The following is a 13,623-nucleotide window of genomic DNA, read 5'->3' as shown; positions in this document are numbered from 1 at the left end:
CCCAATATGTTTACCGCATTCTTTTGATGACTCATCATTCGTTTATGCATTCAGTAAATATTAATTGAAAATCTTTGTACTGTGCTTGGTGCCAGCGTGATAAAAGGTGGGCCAAGCATGGATTCTGTCTTTTCCAAGGAGTCAAATACATGAGTAACTTTAACACAAGACCAGTAATTACAAATTATATGATAATCTTATAAGAAAAACCAGGAGAATCAGCAAACGATTATAATGAGAAGAAAGTTTAGCAATGTAGATGGGTATCTAATTAAGTTTTAAAAATCAACAATGTTTCTTGACATCAGAAATAATCAACATAGAAATATAATTAAAAAGCAAGACATTACTCACAATAACAAAAACTATAAAGTGTGTAGGAATCTTCTAACCCTGGAAGAAACTTTTATGGTTGACACTTAAAACTCTAGAAATGGGGCTTCCCTGGTGGTGCAGTGGTTGAGAGTCCACCTGCCGATGCAGGGGACACGGGTTCGTACCCTGGTCCAGGAAGATCCCACATGCCGTGGAGCAACTGAGCCCGTGAGACATGGCCGCTGAGCCTGTGCGTCCGGAGCCTGTGCTCCGCAATGGGAGAGGCCACCACAGTGAGAGGCCCAGGTACCGCAAAAAACAAAAACAAAAACAAACAAACAAACAAAAAAAACTGTCCGTAGATGTGCACTTTGGTGGAAAAAGAATACTTTCAATCCTGTGAAACAAAGGGAAACAGGACTGGAGCCAGCTAGGCTCACACATGCCCCATCAGCTCTTCTCCGCCAAGCTGTGTTGAGGTAGAACTTACAACCAAACCTGAGTGACTACACCCCATCAGAGACAAGTGAGGATGCTGCAGGGGCAGGATGAAGCCTCTAACTGGGGCACCAACTCCAGGAGCCGATGGGGTCCCGAGCTTCATTACCCTCTGTGGTCCTTGAAGTATCTGATCAGGTTTACAGAGTGCTCGGGGAAGCCTCCCATGCCCCCTACTTAGAGATGGGTGTATGATCAGGGTTCTCCAGAGAAACAGACAGGGCTCAAACTCAGGGGAGGGTGGATGCTGCAGTCCTGAGTCTGAATTCCGCAGGGCAGCAGGCTGGACACTCAGATAGGGTTTCTATGTTATAGCACTTTTTTTTTTTGCTGCTCCACGTAGCTTGTGGGATCTTAGTTCCCCGACCAGGGATTGAATCCCGGCCCTCGGCAGTGAACACATAGAGTCCTAACCACTGGACTGCCAGGGAATTCCCTCTGTGTTGTAGTCTTGAGGCCAAATGCCTTCTTCTCAAGGAAGAAAAATTCCAGTCTTTGCTTTGGAGGCCTTGCATTGACTGGGTGAGGCCCACCCACACCATGGAGCTGGATTTGCTTTACTCAAAGTCCACTGCTGTAGACATTAGTCACACCTAAAATACCAGCAATGTCACGTCTAGTGTTTGACAGAACAACTGGGAACCATGGCCCAGGCAAGTTGAGTCAAGCACAGGCCGTTTCTAAAGTCTCAGGGTTTCCATCCATCGCCTCCTGTTTTCTGCTCTGTTTCTGGCTCTGCAGGCTGCTGGGACCACGCAGGCCTAACTGCTACCTGGACCTGGGCCCCAGCATCCCCTCTATCACTCACCATCGCCTCCTGCATCAGCCTTGCCAGTGAGGCTCGGCTCCCACTTGGAAATACACTCTACGGTCTGTTGATCAATCCTCTTTCTAATAATCCAGTCCTCTGTGAGCCCCACCCTGAGCCCCATGTTCTCTGTGAAGGAGACTGTAACTGGACTCGTTTGTGAGACCTCCCTAAGCCTGGACATCACCCCTCTTGTCTCCCATCACCAGGCCTGTGACCCCTCCCCCACCAGCGGCTCGTGATCCTGTCCCTTGGTGGTGGCTGAGACGTCAGGCCTACAGTGGAAATCCACCCGACCTGGCACTCATCGCTTGGGTGCCCCCCCCATGATGCCCAGCCGTCCCCCTCCAGTGACCTGGGTGACCACCGAGCATCTGCTGGCTGGCTCTGCTCCCCAGGGACCCTGGTCTCGCTCCTCTCGCCACCAGGCATGTGTCTCTATGTCAATCAGTCAGCTTTTTCTCCTTCACCTGTAACAGGAGTTGAGTCCTTCGGGTGTCCTGTAAAAAAGTATGGGAGGTGTCTCAATGAAAGCTTGTGTCCTATCCCCACATACCCAGACAAACGGACACCTTGGGACAGGAATCACAAGCGTCGTGGATCAGCTTCTGGCCTCAGGGACCCCTAACTTCTCGGGATTTGGGCCTTATTTGTTTCTTCTCAGAACTTTCCTTACTTTCTCATCTGTTCACCATGAATTTAAACATGAATAAAACTTTAAATATATATATAAAACCCAGGCTTTATAGGTCCATTAGAATGGCAGGATTGTCAGCTTTTTCACTTCTCCCAGATTTTTTCAAGCAGAAAAGTGTGGAGCCTGGAATTAAAATCATTTCGGTTCTTGTGGTCCCAGCAATGCCCACATGGCGGCTGTCCCCGGACGGCCACAGATCTAAAGGAGGCCCCCTGCATTGGCGTTGGTGGCAGCAAGCGTGTCACTGCGTCGAATCCTGGATCCTCTTCTTCTGTGAATTACAGAGAAAAGGCCTCTCAGCCTCTACCTGTGTAACCTGGATCCAGGATTTCACAGTGGTGTTTGTCACATTTCACCTAGCTTGTTTGGGCGCGCACCTTCAGCCTGCTGACTTTGCCTGTGGGCCTTCAGTCCATGATGTGTGGAATCACTTTCCCTCCAGACTCCGGCCTTCTGCGAATCTCATAAGCATTCCAGCCATAGCTCACCCCGGCCACAGGCCAAGATGTTGGCCAGGGGAGATATTTGCAGAGGTGATTCTCAGGGCACGGTTCCATCCACCCTTCTAGGTGTCCAGGTCTCATCCTGGCATTGGGATGGAGAAAGATTCAGAGACACGGACATCTCAGCAGTGGACATCTCACATCAGGTGCCCATCTCACCAGTGATCAACACTCTTGGGGGACGGTTGTCCAGTGGTTTGAATCTACTGGGCAATGCTACTGCCCACTCTGGATTCTGTAATTGTGCCCACGGGACACAGTGAGAGGCTTGGGAACGCTGCCCCAGAACCAGATGTGCCACATTGGCCTCTGCTCTGCCCCGGACACATGTCTTCTCGAGGAGAGGAGGTCGTGTTGCCCTGACACTTTGCTGGTCGATCACACTGACCTTTGGGAGATCAGGCTTAACGGTGGCAGGGCTGGTTTCAGAACTGTGCTCTGGACCTGCAGGCAGCCGTTTCCAGAACATAAGTGGGGAACCTGAGGCAGGATGCCCTCCATTCTCACTTTCCAGGGCGGCCTCTCCCACTGCTCCCAATTCTGGGAAGTTCCCTGAGCAGCACGGAGACTCTTTGGAGACCCTCAGTCCCAGGGTGCTCCGGTAGTGTGAGGGTCCTGCTGGGAGGCCTAGGGTGGCAGGAGACCATGCTGGGCTCGTGGGTCATGGGGGAAATCGCGTCCCCCGTGGGCAAGAAGGAACCCAGCCTCTCCACTGCTCTGCTCCCCAGACACTGCCGAGGGCTCGCTTTCCTGTCTCCTGCCGACTTCCAGGGCTGGGGGTCTCTGGCGCTCCACCGAGGGCAGGCACCGAGCTGAGCGAAAGCAGGGCTGGGGCTAGCTTCTGCTCCCCCACCAGCACTCTGCTTCAAGCGTGATGAGTCAGACTCTCCCCTGAGTCATCCACAAGCTCGTCTGAGAAGCACTTTCATCAGCCGCATTTGTTGGAAACAGAGGCTGGAGACTTGTCACGAGTCTATTTTCTAGCGGCGCCTGCCTCCCTCTCCTGTGACCACTTCCAGAGCGACTTGGCTTCTGCTAGCTGGCCTCATATCTCCTTCTCTGACTCTGACCCTCTGCCTCCCTTTTATAAGGACCTGTGATGACGCTGAACCCACCCAGATAGTCCAGGATCATCTGCCACCTCCAGGTGCTTCACTGGATCACATCGGCAAAGTTGTTTTTGCCGCGGAAGGGAGGTCACACGGTCACAGGTCGAGGGGGTTAGGATGCCCATTCGATGTCTTCAGGGGCCATAGGTCTGTCAGCCACACTAGTTCAGGCCCAGGTTTTCACCAACTGGTGCTAGCTCTCCATCTGTGGGCAGGTCACACCTGACACGTGGTACAGGTGTGTCCTCTGCCAAGCCCCACCCCCTCCTGAGTGAGCCCAGCCCCCGTTCATAAGCCATCTTGTCTGATTTGTCCTCATCCCTGACTTCTGCTCCTGGGTCACCTGAAGGTGGTGCCCCTGGGTCAACGGGGCACTGAGACCTGTGGGCCCTAGGCCGGCCTGAGCCTTCAGTGTGGGATCTGAGAAGACACCCCCCAGGTTGACCCACACCCTGAGAAGGGCACACAGAGAGGCAGGTGTAGGCACCCTGGCTGGAGCCTTCCTGTCCGTATGACATAGTCCCACCCCCTTCCCAGCCTCCAGGTAAACCCGGCATCTGCCCCCTCGATTGGCCTGATGGAGCCATAGCACCTTAAATATTTTCATTTCTGCCCCCCCCCTTTCTTGCCCACAGCAACTCTCTCTGATCACGCATTTCCCTTTTCATTCCTGTTTTCTCATCTTTTTTTAAAGTAAAGATTATAGGAAATATATGGCTTTCCCTCCCTACCAAGATGGAAAAAAAACAGATAAAAAAAGAACCCACACAAATAGAAGGAAGCTTAGGAAGCTCAAGTGGGCGGGTTGGACCAATCTGTGCGAATTCTATACCTTCTGAGCCCAAGCAGGCCACCCTCCACCCCCCAGCCCGCCGAGGCCTCTTTGTTCTGACGGCCCCGCTGCGCCCGCTGAAACGTGGATCCTGGCCTGGCACTGGGGCAGGACAGGAATCTTTTATTGGTGCATCTCCTAGTTCCATCCAACATTCAGAATTATGGGGAAGGGAAGGAAGTTCTTGCAAGAAAAAAGTATAGTTCTCCCTATGACAGAGAAAGTAAATTATAGGGTGAACTCCAGATGGATATTTCTGTACAGGTCCTGCCTGTGTTGCTGGTTGGTGTCCTGTTTGTGGTTGAGAAATGCCAGTCTTCTGTTTTAGGCTTGGAATCGGAAGGGACAAGTCCTCCTGCAGGCTCATCTCACCAGCCAACCCCCGAATCCTTTGCAGCAAACTCACCCCTACCCCAGGGCTCTGAGGGGGCCTGGTCTCCAGGACCATCGGTTTCAGTGGAAACCATCAGAATCAGGTCCAACTAATCCCCGTAGAGAATCACATCTGAGTGCAGATTGATTATTTCGAACACCACTTGGTGTCTCACTGAGTCCCAGCCTGGATGAGCTCTGGAAAGGAAAGTAATTACATTGCCCGGAACCCCCCACCCGTTTGAACATGCCGTTCAGAAGCTGCCAGCCCGGAAAAGGGGATGATGCTGAGCATGTAGTCCCTATTCCCAACATCTTCCTCTAATTAAAACATTCTCTCTTTCTAGTTAACCCGCCAGCAGACCTTACAGCATCTGCTCTGCACCCGTCAGACGTAGCAGAATTGGGGCTGAATCGTTGCGGCTCAGGCTACAGGAACAACCAACACGGGGAAATGTAGTGCTGGGGGCAAATCCCATACAGACTCGTCCGGGAGAAGTTTGAACCTTCAGCCAATGAAGAGAGCGGAAGGGGTACCCAAGGTGACCAGGAGAAGCTGAGGGAAGGGCGGGGCCTTCCTCTGTCGGCTCCAGGCAGCGTTGCTTCCCAGAAGGTGGTGGCGTTTCTTCACAGTTGTTGGTGATGGATTTACAGGGCTGGGGGTTTCCCTTCCTGGAGAAGATTTGCCTTCTTATACCAAGATCAATTTTCCCTTTCTCTTTCTCGTGCTCTGTGGTCCCAGAAGACGTCCGTCTGTTCTCAGCCAGGAGGGCGGAAGGTGATGAGTCAAGACTGTGGGGCGTCTACAGGACCAAATGGCAAGATGGGTGTGTCAGCTGGTGACTCAGTACACAGCTCCGCGCAGGTGTTCATTATTCAGCGCTGATTCGAGAGAGGAAAATCCAGTTCAAGGGGAAAGGTGCAGTTTGGAAGTTGTGATTGCCTCTCGCAGAGAAGTCAGCACGGGGTTTCCTAATGAGATGTGCTGACCCGGAGCTGTCCTCTGTGGATCCACAGACCAAGCGGGACCATGGCGGCCTTCCTCTTGCTTTCTCCCCAAGGTCTCATTTGAAGAAGCAGCGGACCCCCTGTCCCTCCCGCTGCAGGGCCTTGGGTGACCTGGCCTGCCAACTCTGCCCCCGTCCCCTCCCCCTCCCCAGGCCCAGGATGCTGAGAAGAGGGACCCGCGAGCTCAGGCTTCCAGTGCCGAGCGTGGGCTGATGGAGGAGTAGGCAGGACGGTGCTCTCTGGAGAGGGTGATCCGCAGACTCAGAGGACGGAGGCTCTGCCCCAGAGTCAAGGGCAGACAGAGCTGGGATGCGGTGTGCGTGTGAATTTCAACATCATTGGCGGGGATTCCTGGAGCGGGTTGACGGGCAGCTCCCCAAAAGACATGTCCGTGTCCTAACCCCTGGCACCTTATTTGGAAAAAGTGTCTTTGCAGGCGTAATTAAATTAAGTACCTTGGGCTTCCCTGGTGGCGCAGTGGTTGAGAGTCCGCCTGCCGATGCAGGGGACACGGGTTCGTGCCCCGGTCTGGGAAGATCCCACATGCCGCGGAGTGGCTGGGCCCGTAAGCCATGGCTGCTGAACCTGTGCATCTGGAGCCTGTGCTCCGCAACAGGAGAGGCCACGACAGTGAGAGGCCCGCATACCGCCAAAAAAATAAATAAATAAAATTAAGGATCTTGAGGTGAGGAGGTCATCCTGGATTATCTGGGTGTGCCCCAAATCCAATGACATGTGCCCAGATAAGAAAAGGCAGAGTGGAATCTGGCACAGATAGGGGCAGAGACTGGCAAAATGCAGCCACAAGCTAGGGAATGCCAGGAGCCACCAGAAGCTGGAAGAGGCAAGAAGGAGCCTCCCCAGAGCCTTCCGAGGGAGCGTGGTCCTGCCAGCCCCTTGATCTCAGACTTCTGGGCTCTAGAGCTGTTAGAGAATACACTTCTGCTGTTTTAATCCACCTACTTTGTGGTGATCTGTTATGGGAGCCCCAGGAAACGATGGCGATGCCCAAGGGCCCCAAAGAAAGCATCACTTAACATCTGGGCAACTGCAGGCCCACTGTCCTCTGCCAGAACCTTCCCTTCACCACGGAGTTCAACGTCTCTCAATCGGGGAAGAGGAGGACAAAAATGTGAGGTTCTCCTGGTATATTAACTTTTTACTGCTATTTTTATTGTAGGTGTTCGCTGTTAAAATAGCATACGTCTGTCATCTCATGTTTTGCGGTGGTGCAGGGTCCAGGCAAAGCTGGGCTTGATCCTGTGCCCAGTGTCTCGCCAGTTTGCAATCAAGGGTCAGCCAGGCCATGTTCCTTTCTGGAGCTGGGGGTCTTCTCCCAAGCCCAGGCCTTGCAGCTGTAGGACTGGCCCTCTTGTTTCTTGTAGGTGTCAGCTGGGGGCCGCTTCCAGCTCCTAGAGACCCCTGCAGTCTCCCACCACGAGGCACCCTCACAACTTGGCAGTGGACTTTTTCAAGGTCAGCAGGAGAATCTCTGCTCCATTAGGCTCCACTGCTTCCTTCTTGCCAGGAAACGGAACATAATCAGGGGGTGTACCTCGTTACCTCTGCCATGTTCTGTCGGTCTGCCTCACCTCCACTGTGGGGGGGGGGATTGTACAAGAGTGCGACTCACTGGGGAGTCACCTTCAGGGGCGGCTGACACACCTGGAGCATCTTCCTTCCTGGGTCTGCCCTTCTCAAGCTCTCCGTCTCTTTCCCGCTTGCTTCCTTCCATACCTGCCACCCCGGCACCATCACACCACTGTGATCGTTGCCCCCGAGGGAAGAGAGTGGCAGTGTCGTGAACGTCTTGGCACTTACATTTTCGGAGATTTAAAGAGAGAAGCTCAAAGGGACGACTTTTAGTAGGACAGCATCTAATAATCTGCCAACCCATGAAATCCAAAACTGGGTTTGGTTTCTTCCGGAGGCTGTGAGGGAGAATCCATCCTCCGCCTCCCTCCTAGCCTCTGGCGTTGCTGGCCATGCTTGGCATTACTTGGGTGGTAGACTCAGCATTTCAATCGCAGCCTCCATCTTCACATCACCCCGCCCCGTGTCTCAGTTTCTCAAATCTCCCTCTGCCTTTCTCTTATAAGGACACCTGCCATTGGCTTTAGGGTCCAGCCTAAATCCAAGGTGATCTCATCTTGAGATCCTCAAGTTAATTACATCTGCAAAGACTTCAAATAAAGTTGCATTCACAGGTCCTGGGGGTTAAGACTTGGGCATATCTTTTGGGGGACCACTATTCAACTCACCACTACATATATATATATATTTTTTTTTATATGTATATAAGCATATATTTTTTTTTATGTTCCAAGACAATGCCTAGTTCTTAGATGCATCCCACATATGTGCGAGTGTAGATATATTTTGTACATCTAAGACAATATGACCGGAATAACAAAGCCCTCATCTCTGGTCCCAGCTTCACGATGTGTTGGATGAGGACCTTCACGGTGCTCTGAATTTAACTTGCTGTGCCTTAAAAACACCCTTCTGAAAAGTGAGATCCCTAGGTTACACTTCTTTTGTTGTAAAGAGTCCTTTCACTAGTTGAAGTCATTGGGACAGGCTAGTTTCACCCCCTATGTGATCGGAGGGAAGTGTTTGAACGGGCTCTGAGCTGAGGACTCAGCCTGGGGCCGGTCATTCCCAGTGACTGCTGAGGTCCTTTCCAGTTCATTTATTAAATAAATGATTGGCATGAAGATTAGAATTCAGAGCCTTTGCTTTTATTTCCAACACTAACTTTCTAGAGTAAATATGAGTGAGCTCCAAGCTATCATTTACTAAAAGCAGTTTCTATTCCCACCATTTGAATGTGGGAAAGTTGGACCCTGGATGCCACGAAGTCCAGGGCTCTGAGGACAGCCTAAAGAGGACACAAGCCCCCCAGCAGGTGAGAACGGAGACCCCCAGAGGCTCCAGATTGCAGAAGAGAGGAGGTGGCGTGGCATGGAATTGTGTACTGTTTCAGAAATTAACATGTTTTAGGGAAAAGCAACACCATTAAATGGAGAAACTAGAGTAAAGGAGGAAGAAAACCTGTGAAACAATGAGAATAAGATTACATAAATCAGGTGTGTGTGTGTGTGTGTGTGTGTGTGTGTGTGTAGACACACAGAATTTGGTAAAAATAAGAAGTACTGTCTAATGCAAAATGATCTGTATCATTTAAAAGCAGTAAACTTTGAAAAGTTGTAGCTAGAAATATCCTTTGAAATTAGAGATTTAAGAGTTGCTTTAGGATCAACTTAATGTAATGTTTAAGTGACACAGGAAAGTAATTGACCACGTTTAAATAAAATCAGACTAGAAAAATCAATTAAGCTTTTAACCCCTGCTTCCTATCTATAAGCCTGGCATAGTACTGCCTATAAATCTACCTCAAAGTGTTGCCTAAGGTGATGATATGAGAAGATAGTTCTCAAAGGTCTTTAAGAAACTAAAACCTTTGCAAATGTAGAAGAAGAGGAAGGAAAAAAAAAAAAGCAATAGTTCCCCATGGGAAAGTTTATTCATGTTGTTTAGAATTATTTGATTGGATTTAACCTTCAAAGTTATTTATTAAAAAAACTTTTCATGACTCAAAAAATATCTTAAAAAATACTATGTGATAAGTTTAAACAAAAAAGTTTTGCTTTCAAAATGCACCATATTCTGACCCTGTTGCTTCTATAAGGACCAATCCTTGCAAGATTATACACAATCCCTACACTTGAAGGCTGACCAGACTAAACACGATTGATTTAAACTTCATTTTTGCCAACAGACTGTGTACACATCTACCTCAATATCTCTACCTTATCCTTGTGTTTAAGTAACTGGTTTCCATTAACATGTAACAGTTATTCTAGCATGGAAATAGAACTCAAGACAAACACCTAAGTGACAGACATAGCAGAGGTCAAGAGCACGAATTTTATGTAGTTTTGGCCAGGCCCTATCCTTAGGACACAGACCACACCTTGACGTCTTAGGGTGATGGGTCAGTTGCAATCCTTCTGGATCTTTAACTTTTGCCTTAAGGAAACCATGTCCCTGGACACAGGTTACCCAGGCCACCACAGTCAACTCCCCCACCAGCCGGGGTTGGATACGCTTCAGGGAAGAGTGTGACTGGACACACGTCCATCTCCATCGCCAAGAGAAAGGCAGAGCCAGTGCCCAATTGATGGAGGACCTTCCATGCCTTTGCCCAAAGGAAAGGTTGCAAATTCACTTGGGATGAAGTGAACAACTTAAAGTAGATCCTAACAGCCAGCTCAAGCTGTCCGATCGACCATACCAGATAAATCTCTGTTGTTTCCAAAAGAATGTATTGAGTATCAGTTACCTGCCAGGCACAGGGCTTCAAGACGTGCTGCTTGTCTCATCACAGCAGCCTCAGCTGTAAAAAGTAACTTCATAATTTTAGTTTAGAAAGTGGAAACTGTGTCTGAGTGGCCAAGTTCCTTATCTACATGTGATGAGAGGCAGACAGGATTCAAGGCTGTTTGATTCCAAAGCCCCTGCCTATTCAGTACCAAAATAGTCATATTTTCAGATTTTAAAAGAAAAGTATGCTCTTCATTGGAAAACAGTTCCAAATATTGACACAGGGCTGAGACGTTTCTCTGATAAAGAGCATAAAATAAAAACTGAAAGCCAGCTAGTGTGAAAAGTTGGCTGAAGTATCTTTTAAATAAATTGAACTTAGGTTATGTGAAAATTGTTGCTTTCTAGAGTTACTACTCTATGAGAGTTTTCCAGAGAAGTATCTCTGTAATTCAGTATTAGTTTAAGCTACAGTATCGTGCTAAGCACACAATTTCAATTACGTTGAGAAACTTTAATGGGAATCATCAGCAAACACGTTTACAAATCTTTTTAATGCATATGGCAGCTGAAGGAGAAATCTTCTAAATCACACGAATGCTTAATTAGATTTGGTTCAATTACATTTCACTGACTTTCTTTTTTGGGGGGGGTTCAAGTGTACTGACTTTGTTAACGTTAACTTTATTCTCCTTGAATGTTTGTCTCTTTTCCTTTATTTTTTATTTTATTTTTATTTTTTTTCTGCTTTATAACAAAGTGAATCAGTTATACATATACATATGTTCCCATATTCATTGACTTTTATACAGAATACCTGTGACATGCTTCAGAGTTTTCATTTGGCAAACCACAAATAAATCAAAGCAAATCAGAGGGGACCATGTGACCGAGAGCTGCTCACAATGGACCACAGAGGATAACACATATGGAAACCCAGAGAAATTCTGACAAATCCTGAACACAGACCATGCAAGAACATAACCAACATTCCGTGGAAAGACATTTATTGGTTTGAAAGTCTTTTCAGTATCATTGCTTTCCCCACGAGGACAACGCCTCTAGATTATGTGACCCGTGCATTCACCTCCTTTCAATAGTCAATATTTCTTTCCTATTTACTTTATGGCACATGCAATTCCACACACCCTTTTGAGCATCACAGAATAGGACAACTGTGGTGATAGTTTGAAAGTTTCCAGTAGCCTACGGCATGTAGATTAGCATCTTACCATGGTGAAAATGGCGACAACGTTCATGAAAAAAAATCACTTCAGTAAAAAGGACAAGCAGGAAGTGAAACCAAGCATATCAGTTTACAACCGTTCTATTTTAGCTCAGTTAGTGTCATCACAAGTGATTGCCCAAGATCTAGAGATATAAAGTGATTGCATGTCTACAAAGCAGGACAGCCAATTTACCTCCCATAGAAGAAATGGGGAAGCACCTCCTTGTTTTAACTCTGCAGGACAAACAGGGTGAATCTGCAGTGGGAAGGAGTACAGGTATTTATTTTCTCGCCACATACTGCCTTCATGACCCAAGAGGACAACCTTGGAACTAGACTCCTCAAGGTCCACTCTACTATTTGTTTAGCACTATTATGACCTTGTGATAAAATCTGGGTTACTTTTGGATCTACACTCTTTTCAAATACTCTGCCTTGATTATGTCTCTTTGGCCAGCACACTTTGCTCCTGTGTTTATTCTGGAACAGAGCTAACATTGCTTATTTCCTTCCCTATGACAACAGTGTCTGGCTCTCCCAGTTCGTTGGTCACATACTGCAGGTCAGATGGGCCCTGGGATTGAGTGATATTCAATACTACGTAAACTGGAGGCTGCAAAAATCAGACAGATAAGATAGAACAAAGCATCATAGCATAAAGTTAGGGAATGAAGCTGTATTTTATTTTAATGTCTTTGGAGGGAAAAAAAAAATTGTTGATTGTGACCACATGGACTGAGCTCTAAGCCCCTCACCATGGCTTCCCAAAACAGTAGGGAGTGGAAACTGCCCTTTGCACCAAGTTGCTTTCAATGCAGAGTGGATGACTTTGGGTGATTCCCAGCCAGCTTGGAAGACCTGTGGCTCTTCTGACCCAACAGTGGGCTAAAAGGTGTGTGCTTGGAATTGCCATGTGAATTGCCAAATGGTCCATAGGAAGCATCAAGGAGGACCAGAAAGCACCACCCAGACAGTGGGCTTATCTTCACCTCTCCAGTTGACTTTGGAAAAGCCACTCAACCTCTCTGGGTTTATGGCCTCCACTGTAGGGTGTATAAAGTTAGACTAAATGTCTCCTAGATTCAATGGGTCTGCCCTCACTGCAGTTGGGAAGCAGCCCCCCTGCTTCTCTAGAAAGAAAATTCCATGAAAATTCTGCATGCTTTTAGGAGGGTTCAGATAAAACATGGAAAATCCAGTTCTTAGGGAAGGGGCCAGCCCCACAAGCCATGTTAGGCTGTGGGGTTGGACTCTGTCCTGCCTCCTGAAATCAGACCTGCAGACAGGGTCCCTGCAGGGGAGAAGTGACAAGTGGCTGCCCAGTTCTCCCCTCCAGGGCCAGTGTGGATGGAGACGGTGCCCGACCCCTGTCCTTCCCACTCCCCCAGCCATAGCTTAAACCTGACTCACTCTGAAATCTTCCCTGGTTATCAGTCAGGAAGCCTCTGGCCTTGTACCACGTGGACAACTGCTGCAGCACAGTTTAGCATTTAGCTGTCTGTGTGTTATTCTTGTCTCATGAGCTTCTCCAGGAAGGAGCCATGTCTTTACCTTCTACATTCCCTGTATCTGAGTGGGTAGAGAGATGCTAAGTTTGCTTGATTAGCTTAAAATAAGGGATTGGGGACAGAAAGCTAGTGTAGGGTTATAAGATAATTGTATTTGAACCATGGTAATTGCTCAGTCTGAGTCTTTATCCAAGTGTGTTCTAGTGAAATCCTGTTGTTATTATAATTTCCCCATACTGTAAAAATGACACATAAAGTTCATATGACAATTTTTGGTTCCCAAGCACTTTCCCTCATTGTTTAAGTCAATTCTCACGCCAACCTGGTAGGAGTTTACGGCCGAGGAAATTGGGGCTCAAGCAGGTGACGTGACTTGCCAGTATCACACAGACACTGTGGGCATTTGTCTTTCTATACCG

Source organism: Phocoena phocoena, chromosome 3 (assembly GCF_963924675.1).
Source record: "Phocoena phocoena chromosome 3, mPhoPho1.1, whole genome shotgun sequence".
NCBI lineage: Eukaryota > Metazoa > Chordata > Mammalia > Artiodactyla > Phocoenidae > Phocoena > Phocoena phocoena.
Note: the sequence above shows the minus strand (reverse complement) of the source record.